This window comes from Rhynchophorus ferrugineus, unplaced genomic scaffold (genome assembly GCF_030347505.1).
Source record: "Rhynchophorus ferrugineus isolate W39M unplaced genomic scaffold, kcgeb_rfMv2 rfM3, whole genome shotgun sequence".
Lineage (NCBI taxonomy): Eukaryota > Metazoa > Arthropoda > Insecta > Coleoptera > Curculionidae > Rhynchophorus > Rhynchophorus ferrugineus.
The window spans coordinates 27553431-27574158 of NW_027472582.1; the positions used below are offsets into that span (position 1 = coordinate 27553431).

Below are 20728 nucleotides of genomic sequence, written 5' to 3' on the forward strand. Positions count from 1 at the left end.
TTTACTTAAAAGGTAGAAAATGTAATTCTTACTGGAAACCCAAAATTAAGTATCCCAACGTCGCGATTTAACAATTCTCTCAGAGAAACAGGTGTTTTCGTTCAGTAGAAATTATAAACGTTATCAATATGTTTTTTTATTATTCGCAAGAAAATTAAAACCTAAAGCATAATATAGACCAAATTATGGAGAAATTATACACTATTCTAAGATATCGGGACGTATGTTTTCGACTTTGTCTGATTCTCTTACGTTATTTTTTTACGTCTAAACGCGAGCGCGATTTCTGTGAATATTTTCTTTTTCTGACAGGTAAGAGCTTTGATGTTCCACTCTATTTCACTACTATTTTTACTAATTAAGCCGGTATCTACAGAAAAGCTGAAATTGAGAAAACCTAATGCTTTTCAATATCTGATACATTCTCTCCAATTTCTATCCTCTCTGTTCTTGCTTCTCATATTATCTTTACCTGTTTTGGGTGCTCCACGAGCTGTGAACACCAACTGTGTTGTGTCCTTTCTATTTATTTTTCCACTGATTTAGTATTGAGGTCTTATTTCTTATTTATCTGCCTCCTACCCTGTCTAAAAAGGTTGGGTTAAACTTAATGTTTATTGTTTGTTTTGGCATTGCAAACATTGGGACCGACTGGATTGATATTGGGATTTATTCTTATATTCCTTCAAATATTATTCAATTTTGTTACTTACACCTCTTTGTTCCTATATATATCGTAGAGATACACTCTTCTTACTCTGTCAAGTGCCTTTTCCCAAATGCCAGTCACGCCAGTAACCAAGCTGGGAAGATCGGACGTCTTCTGGGACGGTCTCTAAGTTGAACACTGGCCAGAAAAACCCTCGTTGGTAAAAAAAAGACTTTAAAATATATATAAATATACTAAATATATTTTAGATGGTTTTCTATATATAATTTTCTCGTATATCTCCATGACTTTGCATAACAGAGTAATCCATCTGTGATAATTACGATGTCATTTAGCTCGTTTTATATGTATTGTAAAAAATATTAGTATTTCCCAGTATTGTGGGATTTGTTCCTCTTTCCATCATCTCATTTCCACTAATTATTGAGTAGCAATTGGATTCATTTTCTTTCAAAATTTCAGAATGAAATTATTTTAAACTGATACGATGTTTTTTTGTTATTCAGATTTCTCTTTAACTCAGACCACTCTTTAATTCTTCAATTTTTATCTCCTGTTTCCTCTCATTTGCTTTTATTATTAGTTTACGCATCCGTACAGTGCATTCTGTGGACAAAATAATTCCCGAAAATATTCTTTCCATATCTCAATTATTTTTTTACCTTAAGTTATTAAGTCTCCTTTTTTATCTTTTATACAGGCACACAAATTATATGTTTTTGCGCAATATTTGAAAACTTTGTTTAAAAGTTTTAGGCATTCTATTTGCCTCAAGCCTTCTTCTAAATTATATTCATGTTTACTTTTTTTGTTCCTCTACGATTTGTTCTACTTTTGCTCTGTTTTTTGCATATATCATCGTTTTCAGTTGACTTTTTATTCAAATAGTTTCTCCAGGATATCTTGTGTTGTTTTGTTTCCATTATTATTTCTTCGAACCATCATACTGCTTGCTTTAGATTAATTTTAATATTACCACACGCCAATCTCGCTGCATCCAATAATGGGTTCTTAAAATAATTTCAGAATTATTCAGTGGTTCATTATATACAAGAATCACTGTTGCATTAACTCTATACGTTAAAAGCTGAGTTGAAATTAACTAAAGCTGCATGTAAAATAAGAGACATATTTGGTAAAGACATTGGTGATAAAACTAAATTTAGACTCGAGAAGTAAACGAAAGAATGAGCGTTACAGCTATGGGTTTTTGAATAGTATAGAATGATACTATATTGATGATGCAATGATTTGAAATATTAATTAGCTTCAAGTAATACCATTTACAGTCTTAAGAATACAGCTCAAACTGTTTCTAAACAGACACTTGATTTGAATAAAATGTATTGTGCTGCACATGGTTTGCTAGAATTTCTACTGTCTGTTGTCCATTTAGTCTATTGTGCAGATATCGATGTAGTTCACCAAAAACTTGGGAAGAAATGCCTCTCATTGCCAAGTATCTGCGCTTCCATGGACCAATTCAGTTTCTGCTGTCATAGACTGTCATTACCACTCAATATTCGAAAACGACCAATCGCTTCTCACTTGCTCATTGGGCAGAAAGCTGGCAATCGGGTTTTGATTTATTTATTAGATATTTGAACCATAATCAGGATTATGCAAAAGTCTTAAACAAACATGTTACTCTTGTTACGTAAGACAATTACGGATGTTACTTAAATGAAAATATTTTTCATAAACAATCTAATTGTGGTTGTTTCGTTAAAATAAAATATTTACTACCACATGTCATAACTCTCCATATCACATAAGCGGACCGTCAGTGCTCGCTTAAAGGAAGAAAAATTGTTAGAGTCCATTAAATGAAGATTAAGCACCCTAATAAAATAATTGGCAGTCATCCGAATGGACTGCACAGGATGAACCCGCTCCAAAGCGTGGGAAAACGCAACAGTCGACTGGCAAGTTTATGGGGTCTGTATTTTGGTATGCGTATGGAATAATTTTCATTGACTACCTTGAAAAAGGAAGGACCATCAACAGCGACTATTACATAGCGTTATTGGGCCGTTTCAAGGACGAAATCACCAAAAAACGGCCGCACTTGAAGAAAAAGAAAGTGCTGTTTCACCAAGCCATCAATGCACCGTGTCACAAGTCAGTGAAAACGATGGCTCGCTGGGAAGCTGGGAATTTTCGTCGAATGAGGCATATTTTGAAGCAAAGGACAAATCGAAAAGTTGGAGGGTCGCTATAATCAGTATATTACCCTTGAAGGGAATTATGTTGAATAAAAAACCAATTTTGCCAAAAAAAATGTGTTTTACTATGGTAGACCGGGGACTTTTCAATTGACCTTCGTAAAACGGACGTCAGCCACTAGGTTTAATCTACCTTCTGGTGTGACTACCCCAAAACACATACGGTCTTGTCAAACCTGGTCACTAGCGTGAATAGTTTGATTTCTCTTATAGGGCTTTTTACTTCTGCCTTACATTGATTCTTAATCACAATTGGGAACAACCTTAAATATAAATTTACAATCGTGCCCCTGTGGTATTCGAACCTGCGGCTATCTCAACAGCCATGTCTTTTTATTTTATTAAATGTAACTAAAGATATTATCTTATATACGTGTTTTTTTGTTGACAAAATGACAACCGAATAATAACGAAATAATAATGAAATCTGAAATATTGAATATATTCCTTGATAAATGAGAATTATACCGACACAATATATATACACTAAAAACATATTTCAATATTCTTTTTGATGCCCACTTATAGTAGCGAGATATTGAATATTTTGTTTGATAAATGTAGATGGCATCGTACACAGACACATATTTTGTCATAGTACACTCAACAAGAGATTTGTTTACATATTTCGATTCAATGAAACTAGATAGCAGATAATGTAATTTTATATTAAAAAAAATATAAAGACTGGGAACTCTTGAATTTTTTTCATTCTCAAGTTTATTGTGATGAAATCGTATTTTTCGAATTTCCTATTAGTTTATTGTTATTTTTAAAAATATTATCTCTCCTTGTTATTATGTTTGTTCTTTCGTCAGCGATGAATCTCCAAGAAGAAAAAATAAATGAGAGGTTTTAATAAGAAAAGTCTGATGAATACAGTATGTGATGTAGGATTTGTCATTTAAACCTTTCCATATATTTTCGTAACAATCTAGTGACTATGATTGCTGATTGTAATTATATTCAATTATATTACAAACATATTTTAAAGAGATATCGCGTCATGCCACTATGAATAGCAAAAACCAATTTGTTGAATTGTTTTCCTAGTCAATGAAACTAATTTCTCGTTAAAGAAATTTGTGTACGTTTCTAAGAACTCCACTAAACTAATACAAGAATTGGCATTAATTACCATCGACACTCCAATGACAACTTTAAAGATGGGGTTTAAGATTCATCCCTTGATAAATTCCAAATAAATATTTCATATATCCGGGGTAAAAATAAGAAAAAAATCAATAATATTATTTTGAATCGAGGTATTAACATATTTCTCTGTGATTGGCTCTTTCAAAAACCTTTCTAATATATTCAATAACTCCTTCACATAAATAACTGCTCTTATTAATTGGGTTCACATTTCTAATATTCACACCATTGTTCCCCTGCTGATTCTGTTTCTAAAATTGTTTGTATTCAAGGTGTTTTAGGTGCTCCTGGCAAGTTATTTTGTATTATAGCAAAAATATTAAGCAATTGGATTTTAAATTATGTTACCAAGATAATGACGACACTGCTTTTGGATTTTCTACTATAAAGTTAACGTGGTCACAGTTTGGCACTGACACTAACAATATTCCAAGATAACAATGTTGTTACTGGACTAAATTCATAAACCATTCAGAACAAATTTCGTCATTGCATATAGTATCACTCTGTATATAATAATCTTGTTATCTAAGGACATACGTAATATATTTTTATTTGAAACAGCAAGGTAAATACACCTAAAAATAGCCACGAAATAATAAATATTTGAAATACATTTAAATAATAGCTTGATGTTGAGACTCAACACAATAATTGAATGGTCGATTAATAATAATAATTAAGGTATTTGCTACTCTAATAAGATTTTTTTAGATTGAAACATGGATAAACATCTAATTCTGTTTCTACAATTGTTTGTATTCAAGGTGTTTTAGGTGATCCTGCAAGTTATTTTGTATTATAGCAAAAATATTAAGCAATTGTATTTTAAATTATGTTACCAAGATAATAACGACACTGCTTTTGGGTTTTCTACTGTAAAGTTAACGTGGCCACAGTTTGGCACTGACACTAACAATATTCCAAGATAACAATGTTGTTACTGGACTAAATTCATAAACCATTCAGAACAAATTTCGTCATTGCATATAGTATCACTCTGTATATAATAATCTTGTTATCTAAGGACATACGTAATATATTTTTATTTGAAACAGCAAGGTAAATACACCTAAAAATAGCCACGAAATAATAAATATTTGAAATACATTTAAATAATAGCTTGATGTTGAGACTCAACACAATAATTGAATGGTCGATTAATAATAATAATTAAGGTATTTGCTACTCTAATAAGATTTTTTTAGATTGAAACATGGATAAACATCTAATTCTGCTTCTACAATTGTTTGTATTCAAGGTGTTTTAGGTGCTCCTGCAAGTTATTTTGTATTATAGCAAAAATATTAAGCAATTGTATTTTAAATTATGTTACCAAGATAATAACGACACTGCTTTTGGGTTTTCTACTGTAAAGTTAACGTGGCCACAGTTTGGCACTGACACTAACAATATTCCAAGATAACAATGTTGTTACTGGACTAAATTCATAAATCATTCAGAACAAATTTTGTCATTGCATATAGTATCACTCTGTATATAATAATCTTGTTATCTAAGGACATACGTAATATATTTTTATTTGAAACAGCAAGGTAAATACACCTAAAAATAGCCACGAAATAATAAATATTTGAAATACATTTAAATAATAGCTTGATGTTGAGACTCAACACAATAATTGAATGGTCGATTAATAATAATAATTAAGGTACTTGCTACTCTACAAAGATTTTTTAGATTGGAATATGGATAAACATCTAAATAATGTTCATGTCTGTGATACGAGGAAATATATTTTACACACTCTTAAAAATCATAAAATAAATTATTCTTACTCAATATGCAAATTAATTCATCTTTTTCTAGAAAGACATTTTAATCATTCCATTACTACTAATTATAAATATTGTTCAAAGAAAGCAGTAGTCATACTTTGGTGTATACGAGAAAAACAAATTATATTGAGATTCCTTTTATATAAAGAAGCATGCTGAGAGTGGTAAGAGATTTGTCTGGATATAGTCGAATCGATTCGATGAAAAGGGGAAGAAAACGTAATTCCCCACGTGAGGTCAAATTAGGTATCGGAATGTTGCTATACAACAATACGGACAGGGAGGTTCGAATGTCATATCATTTTCGTTCGTTGCTAGCGTTCTCTTATTGATCAGTATTATAATATAATGTCTGCGATTTCAAGGTATTTATTAATATATCTTCTTTTATCGTGTACAATATACTTATACGTATAATATATAGTCAATTCAAAACAGTAATAACACACGTGACTAATAGGTGTCTGCCAAAAGTTGAAAATTCGTTTTACAGTCAGATAATACATTCCTTTTCATTTTATTCTATTTAAACAGATAGAATGCTGTTAGACAAATTCGAACATGTAACCGAATGAGCCTGCAAAAGTTGACCGTTTGTCAAACGTATGCAAAATTCTTCAAAATATTATGATTACAGGTTATAAGCCGACAAACGTTGTTTTAATGTTTTGTTTTAATAAATTTTAAATCGTCGCGGTATTTATTGAAAAAAATTTTTGCGCGTTGCAGCCACACTAAAATATCTCAAAATACAAAAAACAATATAACCTTAAATTTACCAATATAGGAATATTCGTCGGGTCGGTCAGTCGGTCGAAATGTATGGCTGTCGATGCGATTGTTTGTCCGAACACTCACTACTATTTTTGGAAGGAATTTGCATGAGAACTAAAATCACTGCTAGAAAAAATACTGATTTATTTCGATATTAAATGATACATGTGATCGACGGGAGAATTGACAGGATATTAGGTTAAGACGAAGGAACTACGGTAGCAGTGTGGAAGTGGTACTGTTACAAGGGGGTGGAGAAAAGAAAAGAGAAGAGAGCGAGACGTCGACGTGATGGTCTTTTATAGCCTGGAACTGCACGGTACCAATCCACTGGCGTTTCCAACCTTTAAACTTGTTGTAGGTGAATGCGTGGTGGCCTAATGGGTCGTGGCGGTCGCCACACCAAAAAGAAATCGTGTATATGCCAAAGAGGTGACGAATCAAGATCAGCTTGTTGTTTCAGCATATATAGGGATTTATAAAAACAGTAAGTAGTTTTTTCAATCGAAACATAATTTAATACAGTTATTTCTTAAGTTTCGAGGAAACCATGTTAAAGCATAAATTATTTCAAATTGTTACTTGGTAAATATAAATGAAATATTTAATTGCAATTTATGTAATTCTATGTAATACTTTTTTAGAAATAAGCCTGAGAAAAGACACATGGTCGATCAGATTACTGAATGTTAAGGCCACAGAGTATTACGTCTTCCTCTCTCACTCACTGTGTTTTTAATCCAATTGAGTTGATATGGGGTATTGCAAATAATTATTATAATATATATTCAGGTGGAGGAGGAAAGAGTCATTGTCGAAAATAACACATTTGGTTTGTGTAAGCTCGATTGACAAATGATAGAATCTTTAGCAAGTTCTTGATAGATTGAAAATAAACAGCTTGGTTATTAACTTGGTTAGTGTTTCTGAAAGTGGCAGTGATTGAAAAAAACTTTAAGAATGTTGGTTTATGATTCAATGCTGACAATTACCAAGATACTTTAATATTTAAATTTATACTTTAATTGTAGGAAATTGTATTATAGAGTGTGAAAGCTTGGTTAGCATGTATGTTATTGTTCAGAGTATACATAAACGTTTGTTTAAAATTTATGAGGTTAGAAATAGTACTAACTGTTTTGCAGATACGGCAAATGCATTAAGGAGAATGCAGTGATTTTAATGTAGTTTTATCAAGAAATATGTATACAGATAGTAACAGGGCAAACTAAGGAGTAAAAAATATAGTAACATCTTAATGGCATTAATATAAACATTACATTGGAGGAAACAAGAACAAAGCGTAAAACACAAATATGCTATCTGATGACAGTAAAAAACATTACTCGGATATACAATTGTTAATTAGATGGATTAGACCCTCCGGGGATACCACTATATAAAAAAACACCTAGAACTCTATACTATACTACCTATACTAGTATAGAAAAAAGTTCAATGTGTATATAATAAAACAACTCTAACCTATAAATTGTTGTGGCTGTATAATTAATTGTAGTTTTAAGTTCTACAATAATATATGAATTATATGTACTATAATATTAAAATAAATTATAACACATAATATTTTTGTTTGATTATTTTATTTAGATTAGAATTTTGTTATGTCAGAGCGAATATGTACTAAAACTCAGAGTAGCTGCGGCAACATTGCGACGTTTTGACAGGTCAAGTGTGTCACTACTGTTTTGAACTGACTATAAAGAATCTAAGAACTATAGAACCATAATTATGACCTCCGATTCATATCACTCCATGTTTTTATTGACAGTTTGAACTGACGGAAGGTGCAGTTTTGAGATCCGTCATATTTATAACTTGTTAATAATAATTTTATAAGCAAGATTATTATGGGAATAATATACATACAAATTAGTTATCCGGTTATCCATATAATTAGTGCCCCATTAGTTATCAAAAATAGAGGATTTATCCGAAACTAAAATATGTATTATTAATCTAAAGTATTTTCAATCGATATCCACCAGTTTCTCCATCTTTCTGACAGCACTGGATCACCATGTCAGAAGAACTCTTTCTCTTTTCAGGCTATACCTATGTTAGATTATATGCCTTTGTGTGAAATGAATACGTAGAAATCAGAAAATCTTCAGATCCAAGCTCTCCATGTAGATTTGTTCAATATTACATGTGACCCCTTATTGGCGTAGATACCCGAAACAAACATAGAGAAGAAGGAAACAATATATACTGATACAAAATGACTAATAATTCAACTGTTATCATACATACGATTTGATTCGATACAACCTTCACGTAATTTATTAGCATAATTAACATCTTCTTTGGAAACTTAGAAATTATATTGTTTGAAATTTGGGAATATCTTGAATAGGTAGTATTGGTGGCGACGTATATTAGAAACTTGTCGAGCTGCCAGGAGAGTCGTGAATTCCAATCCTATTCTAAATATAGATAAATAATCATCATCTCTACGCCTATAATCGGACTGGGTAAGAACGGATATTATATAAGATAATCGTCACGTTGGTCCTTCGCCAATGGATGGACTTCACGTATTGCCAACGGTTAATACACAATAACCAAGTGTGTGTCACTTAGGGGCTTTCGATGAGAGGAATTCATGGTTCGCAATCACCGTTGGCAGCTGCAAAGTCTGAGCAGCGTTGACAGGCAATACCAAAATATATTAACAAGTAACAAAATATTTAACTAAATAGATCAATATATTGGAAATGTTTTCCTGTAGAATAATAATTTTGGTTTTTTCTCTCATAATCATTTAAAGTCACATATATCAAGTAATCAAATCATTCTAGAGCGTCTTGCTTGGAAGGTAACGGTCTAGATATAAAGCTAGCGTCATTCGTATTCTACTATCACTACATTGAATTGAATTTAACTGAAAATGAAGTCTCTAGAGGATTATATTTGTTATTTTACTTCTGCAATAGGAAACATTCAACAAAGGTAATTATGCTATGAATATGGTGATTCCAAATGTTTAGCTCCAAGATAAATTAATTTTAGTGAAATAACTTTTACTCTATTTTCTATATCACCAAGATAAAGCAAACTATGGTTAAATTGAACGAATTATCAATTTATTAATTACATCGGAGTGATTGGCGAAACAGGAGCAAAAGTTTTGAGAGTAAGTACAAATCAGCCTCAGTCACCAGCAAATTGCATGGAGAATATGATAATGAAGAAAGTCAAATTTCTAAAACAAAAAGTGATTTTCTTAATTAAATTAGAAAAAAAATTATTTAAACACAACAGTACTCTATTCAGCTTATTATGTGATTAATTAGATGTCTTATATTTAGTGATATATATTCCATGATTCATTTTTAGGGTTTTTCGTAAAATTATCGACGGGAGGCTTTAAAAAAACCTGATTTCTAATATATTAAACAGTAAACCTGTACATCCCAAGGCTCACCCACTCTGGCATATTGAATATTTTACTACAACAAACGCGGACCCGTCTGCATAAAAAAAGCAAATTAAATTGAGGCCCCTTTTACACACAGGCGCATACTGTGCTCGGCAAGAGAGATTTGTTTACACTTTTCGAATCGATTCAGAGTAGGGCGCGGGAAATGTAAATCCCCACATGAGTCCCAATTAGGTGTCGAAATGTTGGGAGTCACATATCCGCACGAGCAAAACGAGCTGCTGTATGCGACGTACTCAAATTTATTTCAAACGAAGATAAATAAAGATAATGCTGTTAATGTTTCGAACAAAAAGTTTTCCTGATTTTTTACGCTAATTTATGTATTATATATTTTCGCCGAACTCAGCTTCTCCAGAAAATTTTGCTTTACAAGCATTTAATATTAATTAAAAATATAACCATTAAAAATCATAAAATATAAAGTTCATATTAAAAGTAATAAGCTGTAATATTTATCACATTATCTAAACTAAATCCGCAAAATGCTTAACACCGGTAAATGTAATTGTTTTGTCCTCTGTAACATCTGTAATAGTGATTGAACAATTCCAAATCCACGAAAATCTTTGGGACTATTATAAGGGTCTAGTCTAGAAATTTGAAAAAATATCTTGTTAACGATCCAGGATTGAACCACTGCCATCCTTCGGTTCAAATAACAGATTAATTGAAAAGTCCCCGGCCTGACACATAGATGGCGCTACTGGAATTAAATCCATATGTCTTTAATTAGCTCTAACCCTCAAAAAATGCGTGTATAAATTTGACAATCGGATCATTAGTATGTAAATTATAGCATTTCGAGTGAAGTAACTTTTGTTATTGTGAAGAAAATGGATAAAAAGGAATTTCGCGTGTTGAAAATATATTGCTTTTAGAAGGGAAAAACTACAGTTGAAGCAAAAACTTGCCTTGATGCCGAGTTTCCGGCCACTGCCCCAGCAAAATCTACCATCAAGGATTGATATGCTAAGTTTAGACGTGGTGAAATGACGACCGAAAACGGTGAACGCAGTGGACGCACAAAAGAGGTTGTTACCCACGAAAACATTTAAAAAATCCACAAAATGATTTTGAATTACCGTAAATTGAAATTGAATGAAATAGCATACACTCTAAAGATATCGACTGAACGTGTATATCATATCAGTCAAGAATATTTGGGTATGAGAAAGCTGTGTGCAAAATGGGTGCCGCGCGAGCTCAACGACGAGTTGATGATTCGGAGTAGTGTTTGAAGATGATCAAGTGCAATAAACCCGAGTTTTTGCGTCGATGTGTGAGAATGGATGAAACTCTTGAAACTCGTGAATCTTGAAACTCGTGAATTGGCTTCATCATCTCACTCCTAAGTCTAGTTGACAGTCATCCGAGTGGACTGCACACGATGAACCCGCTCAAAAGCGTGGGAAAACGCAACAGTCGGCTGGCAAGGTTATGGCATCTGTATTTTGTGAGGTGCATGGAATAATTTTCACTGACTACCTTGAAAAGGGGAGGACCATCAACAGCGGCTATTACATAGTGTAATTGGAATGTTTGAAGGACTAAATCGCCGAAAAAAATCCGCATTTGAAGAAAAAGAAAGTGCAGGTTCACCAAGACAATGCACCATGTCACAAGTCAGTGAAAACGGTGGCAAAAATCCATGAACTAGCCTTCGTATTGCTTCCTCGTTCACCGTATTCTCCAGATCTAGCCCCCAGCTACCATTTCCTGTTCTCAGATCTCAAAATAATGCTCGCTGGGAAGAAACTTTCGTCGAATGAAGATGTGATCGCCGAAACTGAGCCCTATTTTGAAGCAAAGGACAAATATATTACCAAAATGGTATCGAAAAGTTGAAGGGTCGCTATAATCAGTGTATCACCCTTGAAGGGAATTATGCTAAATAAAAAAACTAATTTTGCCAAAAAAATGTATTTTACTATGGTAGGCTGGGGACTTTCCCATTGACCTGTTATGTAACGACGCTGCTTTTAGGACGTCGAAGACACATTCTTTGATACACCGCATTACATCTCCTTATAATAATAATAGTCCACTTTATATTTACGCGCTTATTGTCTCACTTAATATATGTCATTGTCCTCATTTATATTTTTATTATTTAAAAAAGTATTTTATTATACGCCTTAAACCCGCTCGAGTACTTTCCTTCCATTGCAAATTTCTAATAATATTATTTTTATATTCTCAAACTTATATATATATGCTCTCAAGAGGACTGTTCAAAAATTAAATTATGTTCGGAGATATAGCGGTTGTCGTTTGTTTAGTGACGCATCTAAAAATGAAACTTTAAAAATGTGTTTCACCAAACTACTTTTTCGTTACATTTGACATGATATATCAAATTCCGCGGAGCAGATTTAGATGAAATTTGGTTTGGGCTTTCGCTATATACTCTTCTATCGTATCAAAGTAAAAAAAAATATATTTTGGCTTATTTTACTTTTATGCGACAGAAGTATTTATAGAAAAATGTATTATTTTCAAATATCTAGACTAAAATACCTCCTTAATGTAATACGCTATATAGATTATAAATTTTGTTACTGAAAATATCTGAAAAGCTATTAAAGATACCCAGTCTTAATTTTTAATGAAAATAAAATTGCAAATCATGAGAACCATTATTTATAATATTTAGTATGTTCTAGACAAAGGATCAAAATTGTATGAATTAAAGTGAAACTCCCTGTATGTATAAAGATTAATTTTTCCGTCGATAATAAGAGTTTTAGGGCAGTATCACACTTTTATAACTAGAACTAGCGAAAAGATTAATGGATCGATGTTAAAGAGACTGCATAAAACGAAAAACAAAAGTAACACGTGTTGTTCGGATTTGATAAATGATCTCGTACTTCTCAGGAACAAAAAGTGTTGATGCCCAGGATGGTTGATGGTAAAGAAACTTTTTAGATAAATATTTAGCAAAATCTTGTACGGGTATCGAAAATTAATGACTAGGTGATATTATACTCTGTATAAAATAAAATATAATGTAAGTAACCAAAATTGATTAATATATTTTAAACGAATATTTCTTTCAAAATTTATTCATTATATTACAAAATACTCATGAAAATAGTCATGACTCCCCAATCTATCCACACCACCAATCACCAAATTATTATTTTAATGACAAAAATCACGATAAAACTAGTTTTAAGCATGCGTATCATTGTACCAATATAGTTGCGATCTGCATAAGACAAATATGTAGACCTGAGACATGAAATCGAAATATGCTTATTCGTCGAAGAATTAACCCCTATTAGCTCTGGATAGGCAGCATAGGAAAAACTCATAAGATATTTTAAGATACGAATGATTCTGAGCGTTACTACATATTTGCTAGAACAAACATGGAGACCACAGTATTAAAGAGTATATGGAAAATTTTCCTACCATTGAGTCTTGAGATCACGCAGTAATTAGTTAGACTGATAGACAGCATAACAAAAGTTACAACATACTTAATCTTGAAACTGCGGACTAAATATAAAACAATCCTAAATCAGTAAATGTGTAAATACAATTCATAATAATGTTTCGTAACATCTTGCTTTAACAGCAGCGAAAAGGCGAGGTAAGACATGGTTAAATCATGGCAATTCAGTGGAAATATCATAAAAATTTTGGTAGTCGGAAAAAACCTGCAAATGAACAGGTTCTACTTGACTGCGACAAGAAAATTGTAAGTACTAGTTCTTCATAGATGTCCTCTAAAATATTGGAACAATATACATTTTAGCGTACCAACTACGACATCATAACCTTAGTTAAATATAACTTTCCATAAACTTTAATATAGTTTCTTCCTAAACTGTACAAGAAAGATTTGCTCTTTGACAAAAAACCAATGGGCAATATTTACATTTTAAATATGGCATAAACTGTCTAAGTCACATTTTTCCTAACTTTATGAATGACTTTAATCAATGATAAGATACTTTCAATGTTAATTTTCTTGTCATCCATGTCAATCACATGTCCACCAAATAACTTTGTGGTTGGTTGACATTAAATTACTATAAAAATTCAACGAGTGGTTTCATTAATGTAGCGACTCCTATATAAACATCGAAGTACTACAAATCTTGGACAACAGTGAACTAGGATGCAAACTTAATAAAACCAAAGCATGTGATCTTGTATAGTTGTTTAGTGAAGTGTACTAATGATAAAAATATTAAAAAGTGCTACTAATATTTATTTTATTAGAGACTAAGTAAGGACCAATAGGTCTTCCTAGATAGGCAGTGTTAAGTTACTGTGTTAATACACTACTGGGTCTTAATTAACACTATAAATTGTTTAATAGTGTGGAATAACTCGCATATTTACTAACTCTATATTTTTCTCGAAATGGTTCCAGTCTCTTGTGAGATCGTAACCACGTATGCGTATTTATACATATACAACAAATGGTCATTTAATATTATGAATTGCTTATTTCAATAAAAAAATCTTACGTAAAAAGAACACATTTTTGATTAAAAAAACAGGTAAGAACGCAGGAGATATTTTCATTTCTAGAAGGCGCAGATGTTTTCAACTTGGATTTCGTTTCAGACTTTTCGACATATTTTACGCAGCCGTAATATTACAAGCACTGCTCTTTGCCTAATTAGCGTAGCAATATTACATTTTGCTCTTCGCTGTAAATTCCGAATCACAAGCTTTGCTGGCGCTTCACTACATGAAACAGACGTACGCTACGAATTGTAGGCCAATTACACCATACGGTTTTGAACTGAAATAACCGTTGCCATTTCACGGCGATGATTTCACCCGCAAATGCAGACCGAATAGAATTTTATAATCCCCCTCATATGTACAAGTGTGCGTTGCTTATTTTGGTTTGATATCTGGAACATGTTCTACAGAAATAACACTATGTTATATTATAAATTATTTTTCTCAATTCAATTTCCGGTTCAATTCATATTTTTTTCTTTCCAATTTAAAAGTAAATAGTTTCAAAAAAATTTAAATGAAGTTGACTTTTGACCTTTCCAAATGATGATAAATTTAATCAGGCTCAAGTAAACTACCTAATTAAATTTAATATAACGAAAGAAAGTTCCGTTCATTAAAATTAATACTTTTAACAAGTTCTACCTATAAATCAGATATTGATATTTTGACGGCGTTTTATTAAATGGTTTAATTTATTGCCTACTAATAAATACTTTTATTACATTGAGCATTATTTTATTTGGTTTACCTACTTGCCGTATTTATGGATTTTGAAGATAGCACATTATAGTTTTTCTGAAATTCCTAAAAAAATTACGGCAATATTATAGATATATGTTATTTGATCGCCAAGTTTTTTGTATTTAAAACTTTATTCAAATCAACTAAACCATAGTACTTTTAATCGGATCCATCAATTATAATTTATGTTTTACAATATTAATTAATTATGTGTTGTTTGATAATAATATTATTATAGAAAAAGAGAAACATGCAATATGATCAATAGACGGAACGAGAGTTAGAGAAAGTAATTCTGTAGGTGTTTTGAAGTTCATAGTCAATGATATACAATAATCTTCTTTCCAACCATGACATTGTTGTTGCTTCATGTAAGATTCTAATCAATATTAGTTAAAAATACATCAACCGCTATAATTGCTACATTTCGGATATATAATTCATAATCAAAGAACTTTAGATTTTAAAACACCAAATATTTGTTTTCTGGGAAGCCTTTAAAATAAAATATTGAATCTTATTTATTTCCTTTTCTTTTGATGATAGAGAATGTATTAATATATAAGAATTTAGGAAATTAAGTTTTGCAAATAATCTTGGTGCTCCTTAAATTGAGTGTATACTTAGAATACATAGAAACAGTGAAAACCCCAAAACCCAGAGGATATACGCCAATAATGTGTGAATATACACAATTAAATATATCGATGATGTCACTTCGATATTGCAATATTTGAGGTCAATGTTTTTTTTAACGTTTCCCTTCATCTATTTTTATCCATTATTTTGGATTAATTAGTGAAAAAAATATGTAGTAAATTAAAGCAACATTCCATTGGTACAAGTATGTCTTTTTGCGTTAATGTTAAGAGCTTCCAATTATATTAATTGTATTAAAATATCAATAAATGTTATCATATCGGGCTGATTATGAATTTCAAGAAGGAAGAGCTTAAAAAATAATGGAATCTCTATTGTTACCTAAATTTAATCTACATCGAAATATGGATCTTTAAACAACAAAGACATCAACATAGCTAAACTAAATTGAAATATGTCATTTAATTTAAGTGCTCATGTGTTCAATTAGCCAATGATATAAAACATCTTGTTCATTTCCTTGTAATGTGTTATGCGATATAGTAAAATGATGCACATTATTCTTCAAGTGGCACTGCAATAATTGTTCTGTTCTATTGGTAGCTAAAAAGACACATTATACGCATTAATTGCGGCGTTTTCCCATTAATTACAAATTAATGAAATTTTGGTTATGTTCTGAAGAGAGGCGAAATAGATAGTGCTGCTCGAACTTATTGAACAACCTACTATATATATTATATCCTATATAACATATATATATATATATATATATATTATATTATAGTATAATTACACTTGCAAATATATGTACAGTATACAATAGCGTCTTTCTTATTCCGCATTTATTTGTTAATAAATATTTACGACGTTCTGGTTTTACGTTAAACCATACTCAGAATTTCCATTAGATGCGGAGATGGCACAACCAGAAAATCAGAGAGATAACCACTCGAGGCAGGAACAAGGAATATTATTGAAGATCTTATAAATTTCCTGTATTTGAACGCATTATTGATATGAATGAAATATAATCATTTCTTAATGCGTTATATGTGGAATACTTAATAGAATATTCTTCAACTGCAGTTACTGAAATTCTTAAACTTTTATTGATTATAAATGATATAAATAATTAATATCACCTATAAGCAATGGAGTTTTAGTGATATAGTGCACATAAAAGAACTAGTAAACGGGAAAATAAGTGTAGGGATAATATTCCGGGTATGTGAACTGTTAAAAACTTTTCATATGTTACATAAACTTATCTCATATATTACAAGAAGTATCCTAATATCGTAACGCATATTTTTGATAACCTGTTCTGTAATAAAGAAAACAAAATGAATTATTATCATATGATTCAATGTATAAAACTTTTATATTGGGATTTTCAATCCAACCCAAAATGAAAACATGAAATATCTACAATAAAATATTGCGTTATTGCAAATATGACTCACAATAAAGAAGAAATTCAAAAAAGATAATAAAAAGCTTAGTGTTATCAAAAATTTTATGGTACTATTAAATTATTATTACGAATTGAATATTTGGTATCATTCTACCGTTGAGTTAAAAGTAATTGAAAAGTGACAAAACCAAAAGAGTCTGATTTCATTTAGAGCCATATTGGGGACAAGGCATAATTTCTTTCAGATCTAAAATGTAGCGTTAGTATTAGTATCAAGAGCATACCACAAAATCTGTAAAGAAATGTATTGGAGTGGAGTCGATAAGTATATTTTATAATGATTTATAGACATATTAATAAGATTTTCTTTTAGCTAATATCCCTTAGTTAATTACTTAGAAAATTGTTTTCCGAGAATTAGTTCTTTGAGACGTTGGAAAAGCTGGAAAGTAACTAAGTCTAATAAATAAGGTAGTTGCTGAAAGAATTTCTATTTTAGTTCTGTCATTTTAACAATGTTTGAAGTGACTAAGATGTGCTATATTGATGAAAACTGCTTTTTTCCTCTGTAAACCACTTTTTTTTTCACGAAATTGAGTTATTTTATTATTGGTTCGGAGATAATCTATAACTAAAACTACTCTTATATTCCAAAGAACTGACTAGCAATTTGATTGTCGATTTCTGAACACAAAGTTCGGGACCAAGAAGTTGGATGCATAGCGTTCTTATTAGGACTCAGGTCTCATTCACAGAGGTGATATGATTCAAAATCATTTTAAAAATGCACTCGGATGATATTTTTTCATTCGTAGTCAACGTAGGCCTAATTAGGCATAAATATTTCTCTGTTTTTGATATTTCCTAATCAAATTCAGTTCAATAGCGAAATTTAGTATCTGCTGCTGTGGGAGATGAAAGGGCGTCGATTTTTTAACACTAGTACTGTTACGAATAAGTGATGCTCCTGATACTTAATTGACTCTCCAATATATTTCTTTTGAATATTATGGATTTAACTTAGTGAAAATTAATTGTGCGTAACACAAGAAATTTCGTTCATATTCATTAATTTTAACCTTTAACTAATTTAATATTATAATCTGTTTATATTCAATTAAATTACAAACGTAAGGCCTTCACCGCCTTTACACGCTATTCTAACACCGTTTCATTTAAGGTTCAGTTTTAAAATATGCACATTAAAGCTATATGGGATAAAAGGAAAGCTTAATTGAAATGATTTGATAAATGGTTCTATTAATTCCGAGGTGGAATTCGTTTATTTGCTATTCCATCAAACCCTTTAGGCGTTCCTTAATCGGCTTTGGCTGGGTAACTCTACTGAGTCAAAATCCTGTCAGATTAACAGTTTCCGTGTCAAATGCTGGAATTTCGAAACCATCATCTTCAGTTAGTTTGGCTTGCGTTGTCTGTGGAATGCTGGTAGCTTTGTTCAAACAATATTTGAATGGCCATTTTGTAAAACATACATATTTCAAGACTTGGTACTGAAAAATATTCTGTTGAGGAAAATATAAATTGCATATATTTTTAAATTTCTAGTTATTCATTAAGTAATTATTTTATTTTATTTTTGTGAAGTCCTAGGTCACTGAACCAATCCATAATATGCATTATGATTACATCTAATTACATGAGGTAAATATAAACGTTATAAGCTTCAATAGTACATTTTTATTGTTTTGAAATAGAATGATAACAGACTATTTAAAAATATAATGTCGTAAACTAATGTATAATGTAATATAATAAGAATAATGCAATAATACAGTACTTAGTCTAGTCAACATCAGCTAGAAACGTATATATTTTAAATAGTAAATAATGTAATTTACATTTACATCAACCGTTTTTTTACTGACAGTTCAGAGACTAAAGCAAGGAAAGTGACCAACATGAATATCATATCAGAAAACACCCAGAGCCTTCTATATTAGCATAAGCCATATGACTGTTCCTTTTCAGATTGTATAGTATTGTTTGTAAAGAAACCTAGATGACAATATAGTTATATTTAAATATTCTGTATTATTTTTTTATGTTTGTGATTTATAATCCACGTTTTATATATATTAAAGCTACAAAAAAAAACGAAAAGTTGTTTTATGATAATTAGTTCATCGAACAAACTCGTGTATTTGAATGTAAAAATCTGGAAATGTAGCGTACACTGTTTTTCAAAAATTGCGTGTTATGTTGCCAACGATTATAATTTCGTTCAATCATTGTCAGTTGTACTTATTTCGAAGTTTTGTGGAAATCTATAAATATATTTTTTGCAGCCAAATATTAAGGTTGTGCTACAACTCCTATTTTGCCTTTAAAATAGCACATACAATGTTACGGGTTTGTATATGTTATACTGTATATAATGTGACTATTAGAATAAGGGTAGCCTCACATAAGGATCCATATTATTTGTCTAATTTAGTAAGATATTTTACATGGCTTGAATCTTAATTGATATATAAACGGTGTTAATATAAAATATACTAATTACCAAATGTAAATAATTACATCATATAAATAAAGAATGTCCGAAATTTAGCAGAAAATATGAGTTTCCTCTAATTTGAAAATTTGAAAAAACAGTTTGATAGCAGAAAGTTTGGATTTAATAAAAATGGATTAGAACGGGACAGAACGAATTTTTATGTTTAATAATAAATATATATATATATATATATATATATATATATATATATATATATATATATATGTATATAATTAACATAACTAGGTGTAGAACTAGTGTACATAAAATTAATTAAACCATTTTATCCAAAAACGAAAAATTGTATTGTAAATATATAATTTAAATAATGCAGGTTATATTTAGACTAAAAATTAAAGAGCATATTAAGACGTTCTTTATTGTAGCATTATAATGGCTTTTGCAGCATTGTTAACAAAGTCAGTAATATTATGTAAAAATTCAATTTCTTAGATACCAATACGGAGTAGTTAGATAATTACGCATTAAGGGCACATTGTACTATCATAATGAACTTCTAGATGTAACATCCATATTAAATGTAGTAATTTTGAAAAGATTTCAATGCAAGTTGCGACAAGCTATGATAAAAATGTGCAAATTAAATTAGACATTTTATATATACTATCGATGTATAAAAACAATAATTTTAAATTACAATTTAACTCAAAGAGCCAATTTGCATATTAGCAATGTCTAACATAAATCAATCCATCGAATTTTAGTCACCTACGCTGTTTAAATACTACTATTAATACTATGATAAATTTTTTATAAAACAAAGAGCCAGGCCATTGTCATAGGCGATTCATTCTTCAGACGAAAAATTACTAGAGCATATTTTTTTTATTTCTAATATATTACCGGTAGTG

The 20728-nt window shown here is 30.7% G+C and overlaps 1 protein-coding gene and 1 long non-coding RNA gene across 2 annotated transcripts in view; one reads left to right on the forward strand and one right to left on the reverse strand.

Moving 5' to 3' along the window:
- The window catches only part of LOC143192947 (neuroligin-4, Y-linked), an 808161-nt gene that overhangs the window by 632605 nt on the left and 154828 nt on the right, over positions 1-20728 (reverse strand). The gene's annotated exons all lie outside the window — the stretch shown is intronic.
- On the forward strand, positions 6201-8035 carry LOC143193444 (uncharacterized). The gene is made up of 3 exons (XR_013005024.1): positions 6201-7110; positions 7161-7208; positions 7268-8035. It is a non-coding gene; the product is annotated as an uncharacterized LOC143193444 (long non-coding RNA).